The sequence below is a fragment of the Dermacentor albipictus genome, unplaced genomic scaffold (assembly GCF_038994185.2).
Source record: "Dermacentor albipictus isolate Rhodes 1998 colony unplaced genomic scaffold, USDA_Dalb.pri_finalv2 scaffold_75, whole genome shotgun sequence".
Classification (NCBI taxonomy): Eukaryota; Metazoa; Arthropoda; class Arachnida; order Ixodida; family Ixodidae; genus Dermacentor; species Dermacentor albipictus.
The window spans coordinates 27,501-36,535 of record NW_027225629.1 but is presented as its reverse complement, the minus strand read 5'-3'; the positions used below and the strand labels follow the sequence as shown (position 1 = coordinate 36,535).

Below are 9,035 nucleotides of genomic sequence, written 5' to 3'. Positions count from 1 at the left end.
TGAGCGGGGGCCGATCCCGGAGGTAGTGCAATACCGGGCCGACCTGCGGCGGAGGTGAAGCAGGCTTCAAGCACTCCGCCAACTTCCAAAAATAGGTTTAATATCGTGGGTCCATATAGAACCCGTATCAGATATTAAGCTGATAAGAACAGATACTACACTTTGATCTTAGCCAAAAGGCCGAGAAGCGATGTCTTTCACTTCACTCCATTGTACCACTGCCTTGTGGGTGCCCTGGCGACATTGGTAACCTCAGCAACAGCGTGGGCAATCTTATAAAACCCAGCCCGTCTAGAGACTCTATGCTCTCTATCTCGCGAATCAACTCGCGACGCCTCAGTCTTTCACTGTTAACGAAACGCCGTCGCGTAGAAACGAGACCCGAGCGCAAGCTTGTTCGCAAGGCAAAACCAACGAAGGCAACCTCGTAGAAAACGGAACAGGCGAGCGGAAAACACGCGCAAGGGGAATGCTTACTTCCGTCTGAATGCGACCGCTCAAGGCGGCTTTCTTTGAGGCCTTCGTTTCAAGCCCGTGCGCAAGTGTAATACACTACGCGCATTTCCCTCATTTCCTTTTATTTACCGCAAGGCCCACTGAAAGTTTTCATACGGCACAGGCCGGGACGGATTGCAACGTGTCGATTCGACCGCTAGAATTAGGTAGCGCGCCTCATGTACGAATGAAAGAGAATGAAAAAAAAAAAATAAATAAATATAGAAAAGGCTGCGCACTCCTTCCAACCGGAAACATAGAGGGCAGGAAGATCGCCATGTGGAGCACAGGTGTTGTTAAAAAAGAAAGAAAGAAAGAAAGAAATAGCGCTACCCCATCATCTTTACCGTGTGCGTGTATACACACACACGCACACATATGCACGCGCACGCACGCGCGCGCGCGCACGCACACACACACACACACACACACACACACACACATACGCACACATGCTAGCATAGCTTAAGCACAGCTGGAAAGCTCAGCCTTGCGCAAGAAAAAAGGACCACGCCCTTTCGCAAGCCCCTTTGAAACTTTTAAATGAGAAACATGTGTACAGCGAGGTCGTTCGAAACTGGCGCGAAAACGCATCCGCGCCATCTGTGTGCGGAACTAGGAAAACCTACGGCCTTCGCCATACAGAAAGAAAGGTAGATGGCGCGAGCTAACGCTCCGTTGCATACTAAGAACGAGAGCTAGTGAATAATGGCAGAAACGTCTTGGGAAGAGAGAAAAAAACAACAACAACAAAAAAAAAGAAAGACACGCAAGTTGTTGGCTCGCGCAAGCATTCTATTTTACAGCGAGTAAAGAGCATAGCAACTTCTCACAAGAGCAGCAAGAAAGACAAGAAGAACGTGAGAGAGGGGGAGAAACAGGCGCGTTTCTTTGGAATGCAGAGCATGCTGCACACACTATGAAGTGCCAAAGAGACGGGGAAAGCAGATGGCGCGATTGTGTATGTCCTCAAAGCTTGAAAACAATTTCTAAACTACAAGGTGTGCCGAAGTCCGCCTACTCTCATCAGGTTGCTCCCGCCTCCAATTGCATTTAAATTAAAATTACAGTCGCCTCAGAGGCAGAGAGAGAGAGAGAGAGAGAGAAAATGTGTACACTTGCTTCGCGCAGCTGCACCCGTTCAAATTTTACAGCAACAAGAGCACTCCCGCAGGCACAAAGTCCGCTGCCGCGTCCGCCGGGGCGGAATGCACTCGCTTCCGTAAATTGTCGTGCGGCAGACTGCTGCATCGTAGCACACCTGAAACCGCGCAGACGTCAGCGATCGCCGCGAGATCGCTGCGAGCGCTAAAGTCCGAAACCACGTCCGCCGGGGCGGCGGGAGCTCGATACCCCTTCACGAAACTTCTGCGTGTACACCGCCGCACGGCCACGGCGGAGTCGCTGGCATCCTGCGCGCAGTTGCATTGCGTCGCGCCGGGAATCGTTGAAGCCCCACGCAGACGTCGGCGTCGGCCCCGACCTGGCTGCGAGCGCTCGAAGAGACCAAGTCCGAAGCCACGTGAGCCGGGGCGGTGTGAGCGCGACTAAGTCCGAGACGACGTCAGCCGGGGCGGCGTGAGCGAGACCAAGTCCGAGACTACGTCAGCCGGGGCGGCGTGAGCGAGACCAAGTCCGAGACTACGTCAGCCGGGGCGTCGACTAAGTCCGAGACGACGTCAGCCGGGGCGTCGAGCACGCCGCGGTCGCTTTTCCCACTCTTACTCGAAAAATGGCGAAGGGGCCGCGCTAGCGTGCCTTGAATCGGTGAGCGGCGGTACCGCGGCGATCGCGAGAGCTCAAATCGGCCGTGCCAAGGCCAAATATTGGCGCTCGGCTCGGCGCAGTACGCCGCCTTGTCGCACGAGTACGGCCCCGTGGAGGTCTGGTCACTTATCGCTGCTCTTATAAGGGGCCGTACCGCCCTGGCCGACGTTGTACCGTAGTGCCGTTTTCGGCTTGCGCGTGTTCGTGGTGGTGTCCGCGCACCGCTCCGCACTCGAGAATCGTGCCCACGACGACGCGAGCGCTCGGAAGAGACGCAAGTCCGAAACCACGTGAGCCGGGGCGGTGTGAGCGCGACTAAGTCCGAGACGACGTCAGCCGGGGCGGCGTGAGCGAGACTAAGTCCGAGACTACGTCAGCCGGGGCGTCGACCAAGTCCGAGACGACGTCAGCCGGGGCGTCGAGCACGCCGCGCGCGCTTTTCCCACTCTTACTCGAAAAATGGCGAAGGGGCCGCGCTAGCGTGCCTTGAATCGGTGAGCGGCGGTACCGCGGCGATCGCGAGAGCTCAAATCGGCCGTGCCAAAGCCAAATATTGGCGCTCGGCTCGGCGCAGTACGCCGCCTTGTCGCACGAGTACGGCCCCGTGGAGGTCTGGTCACTTATCGCTGCTCTTATAAGGGGCCGTACCGCCCTGGCCGACGTTGTACCGTAGTGCCGTTTTCGGCTTGCGCGTGTTCGTGGTGGTGTCCGCGCACCGCTCCGCACTCGAGAATCGTGCCCACGACGACGCGAGCGCTCGGAAGAGACGAAAGTCCGAAACCACGTGAGCCGGGGCGGTGTGAGCGCGACTAAGTCCGAGACGACGTCAGCCGGGGCGGCGTGAGCGAGACTAAGTCCGAGACTACGTCAGCCGGGGCGTCGACCAAGTCCGAGACGACGTCAGCCGGGGCGTCGAGCACGCCGCGCGCGCTTTTCCCACTCTTACTCGAAAAATGGCGAAGGGGCCGCGCTAGCGTGCCTTGAATCGGTGAGCGGCGGTACCGCGGCGATCGCGAGAGCTCAAATCGGCCGTGCCAAAGCCAAATATTGGCGCTCGGCTCGGCGCAGTACGCCGCCTTGTCGCACGAGTACGGCCCCGTGGAGGTCTGGTCACTTATCGCTGCTCTTATAAGGGGCCGTACCGCCCTGGCCGACGTTGTACCGTAGTGCCGTTTTCGGCTTGCGCGTGTTCGTGGTGGTGTCCGCGCACCGCTCCGCACTCGAGAATCGTGCCCACGACGACGCGAGCGCTCGGAAGAGACGAAAGTCCGAAACCACGTGAGCCGGGGCGGTGTGAGCGCGACTAAGTCCGAGACGACGTCAGCCGGGGCGGCGTGAGCGAGACTAAGTCCGAGACTACGTCAGCCGGGGCGACGAGCACGCCGCGCGCGCTTTTCGCACTCTTACTCGAAAAATGGCGAAGGGGCCGCGCTAGCGTGCCTTGAATCGGTGAGCGGCGGTACCGCGGCGATCGCGAGAGCTCAAATCGGCCGTGCCAAGGCCAAATATTGGCGCTCGGCTCGGCGCAGTACGCCGCCTTGTCGCACGAGTACGGCCCCGTGGAGATCTGGTCACTTATCGCTGCTCATATAAGGGGGCCGTACCGCCCTGGCCGACGTTGTACCGTAGTGCCATTTTCGGCTTGCGCGTGTTCGTGGTGGTGTCCGCGCACCGCTCCGCACTCGAGAATCGTGCCCACGACGACGCGAGCGCTCGGAAGAGACGGAAGTCCGAAACCACGTGAGCCGGGGCGGTGTGAGCGCGACTAAGTCCGAGACGACGTCAGCCGGGGCGGCGTGAGCGAGACTAAGTCCGAGACTACGTCAGCCGGGGCGACGAGCACGCCGCGCGCGCTTTTCGCACTCTTACTCGAAAAATGGCGAAGGGGCCGCGCTAGCGTGCCTTGAATCGGTGAGCGGCGGTACCGCGGCGATCGCGAGAGCTCAAATCGGCCGTGCCAAGGCCAAATATTGGCGCTCGGCTCGGCGCAGTACGCCGCCTTGTCGCACGAGTACGGCCCCGTGGAGATCTGGTCACTTATCGCTGCTCATATAAGGGGGCCGTACCGCCCTGGCCGACGTTGTACCGTAGTGCCGTTTTCGGCTTGCGCGTGTTCGTGGTGGTGTCCGCGCACCGCTCCGCACTCGAGAATCGTGCCCACGACGACGCGAGCGCTCGGAAGAGACAGAAGTCCGAAACCACCTGAGCCGGGCCGCGGCGGGAGCTCGACGCCCGTCACGCAACTTTGGCGTACAAGCCACCGCACGGCCGCGACTGAGTCGTCGCCACCGTCCGGCTGGCTGCACTATAGCACGCCGGGAACCGGGAAAGAACCGCGCAGAGGTCGTCGTTTTGCCGCGGCGTTGGCGCGAGCGCGCGAAGAGACAAAGTCCGAAACGGCGTCAGCCGGGGTGTCGAGCACGCCGCCCGCGCCGGTCGCACTCGTGCTCGGAAACGGCGAAAGGGCCGCGCTAGCGTGCGGCCCCGTAGGGGCACAGAAAGGCGATTGTTCTGGAAACCGCGCTGTCCATAGGCGAGAGATTGCCGTTCGCGCATTCGGTCGACGCGCTGCGCTTTCACGACTTCGGCATTGCGCTGCCGACGTAAGCTTTCCATCTCGCTCGCGGCGCTGCGAGGCGGCACGATTTTCGCCAAACGCTCGTCGAAAGTGGCACGAGTACGGCCCCATGGAGATTTGGGAACTTATCGCTGCTATTATATGGGGGTCCCAGAGAGCAGTCGCCCCCAAAAGCGACCTGGGTGTTTGATATGCGGCGGGCTTCGTGCCCGTCAAGCGTGTCCCCGGTATCGCTCCCGTGGATCCCACAGCTGACGTCTGCAGCCTCATCCGCTTGATGCGTTAGGGGCTGGTTGTCGGACGACGCTTTCTCCACGATATCGAGTTGTGTTCCGCATCGTCCTCGGACGAGTCAAATGCGAAAGCGCCGAAGGCGCGGGCGTGACCCGTCGCCTGGCGGCTTTGCCGTCTCGGCTACGTTGCAAGTGTCGGTCGGTCCACCTGTGCTGCGGGCTCAAGAGAAACCGCAAGCCGTGATCGAGTCGACACAACCAGTCTATCGAGAATGTTGCGTGCTTCTTGCCGCGTGGCGATACCCGGCCCTTCGGGGAGGGCGCCGTAGCGAGCTCGAACGCCGTCGTCTCGGACTGTGCAAAGTGCTACTCTTTGCAAGAACGAAGCGTGCTGGGGCGCCTGAAGGTGGCCTCGGCATCGCAAAAACGGCGTCCGGCCTGCTTGACAGGCGGGACGCGCAGTTGAACGATTACCTGGTTGATCCTGCCAGTAATCATATGCTTGTCTCAAAGATTAAGCCATGCATGTCTAAGTACATGCCGAAATAAGGCGAAACCGCGAATGGCTCATTAAATCAGTTATGGTTCCTTAGATCGTTTCTTCCTACTTGGATAACTGTGGCAATTCTAGAGCTAATACATGCAGTGAGCCTGAAGCCCTTTGGGCGACGGGTGCTTTTATTAGACCAAGATCGATCGGGTTTCGGCCCGTATTGTGTGGTGACTCTGGATAACTTTGTGCTGATCGCATGGCCACGAGCCGGCGACGTTCTTTCAAGTGTCTGCCTTATCAACTTTCGATGGTAGGTTACTTGCTTACCATGGTTGTTACGGGTAACGGAGAATCAGGGTTCGATTCCGGAGAGGGAGCCTGAGAAACGGCTACCACATCCAAGGAAGGCAGCAGGCGCGCAAATTACCCACTCCCGGCACGGGGAGGTAGTGACGAAAAATAACAATACGGGACTCTTTTGAGGCCCCGTAATTGAAATGAGTACACTCTAAATCCTTTAACGAGGATCAATTGGAGGGCAAGTCTGGTGCCAGCAGCCGCGGTAATTCCAGCTCCAATAGCGTATACTAAAGCTGCTGCGGTTAAAAAGCTCGTAGTTGGATCTCAGTTCCAGACGAGTAGTGCATCTACCCGATGCGACGGCTCGGACTGAACATCATGCCGGTCCTTTCTTGGTGCACTTCATTGTGTGCCTCGAGAAGGCCGGTGCTTTTACTTTGAAAAAATTAGAGTGCTCAACGCAGGCGAGTCGCCTGAATAAACTTGCATGGAATAATAGAACAAGACCTCGTTTCTGTTCTGTTGGTTTTTGGAATACGAGGTAATGATTAAGAGGGACAGACGGGGGCATTCGTATTGCGGCGCTAGAGGTGAAATTCTTGGACCGTCGCAAGACGAACTACTGCGAAAGCATTTGCCAAGAATGTTTTCTTTGATCAAGAACGAAAGTCAGAGGTTCGAAGGCGATCAGATACCGCCCTAGTTCTGACCATAAACGATGCCAACCAGCGATCCGCCTGAGTTACTCAAATGACTCGGCGGGCAGCTTCCGGGAAACCAAAGTGTTTGGGTTCCGGGGGAAGTATGGTTGCAAAGCTGAAACTTAAAGGAATTGACGGAAGGGCACCACCAGGAGTGGAGCCTGCGGCTTAATTTGACTCAACACGGGAAAACTTACCCGGCCCGGACACTGGGAGGATTGACAGATTGAGAGCTCTTTCTTGATTCGGTGGATGGTGGTGCATGGCCGTTCTTAGTTGGTGGAGCGATTTGTCTGGTTAATTCCGATAACGAACGAGACTCTAGCCTATTAAATAGGTGCGGGGTTCCCAGCACCTTACAACCTTCTTAGAGGGACAAGCGGCTCCTAGCCGCACGAAACAGAGCAATAACAGGTCTGTGATGCCCTTAGATGTCCGGGGCCGCACGCGCGCTACACTGAAGGAAGCAGCGTGTCTTTATCCCTGTCTGAAAAGACTGGGTAACCCGTGGAACTTCTTTCGTGATTGGGATAGGGGCTTGCAATTGTTCCCCTTGAACGAGGAATTCCCAGTAAGCGCGAGTCATAAGCTCGCGTTGATTACGTCCCTGCCCTTTGTACACACCGCCCGTCGCTACTACCGATTGAATGATTTAGTGAGGTCTTCGGACCGATGTCCGGCGCGGCCTTTCGGTTGCGCCGGTCTGTTGGAAAGATGACCAAACTTGATCATTTAGAGGAAGTAAAAGTCGTAACAAGGTTTCCGTAGGTGAACCTGCGGAAGGATCATTACCGGATTGTTCGAGGGTGACGAGCGCCATTGTTTCTACCCCGTGTGGGTGAAGCAGCTCGCTGCGCCCGACGCTTTCCGCCGCTGGCCCCGCTTGGACGCGGGGACGGCTATACCCGAACATGCCGGGGATTGCCCGAATTTCGAAGGGCGCCCCGTGCCAAATTTGTTGCGCCCAGTGGACGCCGGCTGCAACCTTGGACGGTTGGCTTGGCCGCGCCCGCGGGTAGAAACGGCGTAACGCACACTGTTGGGTGGGCTTTCTGAAGTCCGCCTCGGCACTCTTGCGCGGAATGGGAGTAAGACGACCCGACCTGCTGCTCTTGCCCAGTACGAGGGGAACGGCGAAGCGTGCGGTCGGTCAAGGAACTGACGGTCGAGAGCTAATGCCGCTGCCGCTTAGTACACACGGAACCGTGGTGCGAGCGCTCTCCCGTCCTCCGCGGCAAACGCTGCCGAGTCTGAAAAGGCTGGCGGCTGCCGGTCGCTTCCTGCGGCGAGTGTGGAGTAACGACCCGACTTTGTTGCTGCCCAAGTACTAAAGGAACGGTGCGGCGCTCGGTCGGTCATGGAACCGGCGGTATTGAGGGTGCGGCTGCCAAGTACGGAAGGAACCGTGGCCTAAAGCACTCTCCCGTCCTCCGCGGCAAATTCCACCGCGCCCGAAAGGGCCGGAGGCTGCCGGTCGGCTCCCGCTCGTGACGCGCGAGGTGTCGAGTTCGCGGTTCAATGCGACGACGTCTGCAGGCTATTTGCCCGCCGCCGAGGGAAAGGCGGCGTTGCTGCGAAGTACCGAAGGAAACGCGGCTTTGCTACGTCGGAAGCGTTCTGCGGTTTGCGGACTTGTGCGCTTTGGGAAGGCGCCGCACGTCGAAAGAGGAAGTACGGACAGACGAGGGACTGTAATCCCGTATTCGAACGCACTTGCGGCCAGGCCCTTGCTGGCTTCGTCTTCCGCCTCAAGTAGACTTGTTGTGGCTCCGGCGCAGAGAGCCGTCCCTGGCACTGGCCGAGTGGCTTTGGAGAGCTGCGCGAGTACGCGCGCGCCAAGCTCTTGTCTTTCGTCTCGAGTAGGCTGTTGGATCAGCAGCGGTCATGCGGAAACGCGTGACCGCCGAACGAAAGAGCGAAACAGGAGTAGCGCACGCCGAAAGGCGCTCTTCGAAACCACACACAGGGAGACGCCACGTGCCTGAAACACTGGTTGTACTGTACTGAATTGAACAAACTATTTTTCACGACTCTAAGCGGTGGATCACTCGGTTCTCGGGTCGATGAAGAACGCAGCCAGCTGCGAGACTTGGTGTGAATTGCAGGACACACTGAGCACTGATTCTTTGAACGCACATTGCGGCCTTGGGTCTTCCCTTGGCTTCGTCTGTCTGAGGGTCGGATCACATATCAAGAGAGCCTTCGGCGCACAGGGAACGTGCGTCCGTCGACTCGTTTTGACCGCGTCGGCATCATGGACAGTACGTTGAGCGCTGAAGCCACGCGCCAGCAACCTCACGAGAAGGAGACGGTGGCGAGCCGTCGTGCCAAATCTTCGAAGAGACGGAAACGAGGCATTACTACTGCAGCGTGACGAGTGCGCGCCTCTGGCAAGACCGCCGCAGGATGGAGTCGGATACCTGCAGGGAAAGAGCGGTCCAAGCTCGAGGCGCGAACGTCTGTTGCCT

General features: G+C 58.3%; 3 non-coding genes across 3 annotated transcripts; 2 read left to right on the top strand and 1 right to left on the bottom strand.

Moving 5' to 3' along the window:
• LOC139053167 (U2 spliceosomal RNA) lies at positions 1 to 192 on the bottom strand. The gene has a single exon (XR_011510264.1). It is a non-coding gene; the product is annotated as a U2 spliceosomal RNA (small nuclear RNA).
• A 5,352-nt stretch (positions 193 to 5,544) lies between these two features.
• Positions 5,545 to 7,358, top strand: LOC139053127 (small subunit ribosomal RNA). Its single transcript, XR_011510230.1, has one exon. It is a non-coding gene; the product is annotated as a small subunit ribosomal RNA (ribosomal RNA).
• A 1,237-nt stretch (positions 7,359 to 8,595) lies between these two features.
• LOC139053161 (5.8S ribosomal RNA) lies at positions 8,596 to 8,748 on the top strand. The gene has a single exon (XR_011510258.1). It is a non-coding gene; the product is annotated as a 5.8S ribosomal RNA (ribosomal RNA).
• Positions 8,749 to 9,035: the final 287 nt, after the last annotated feature.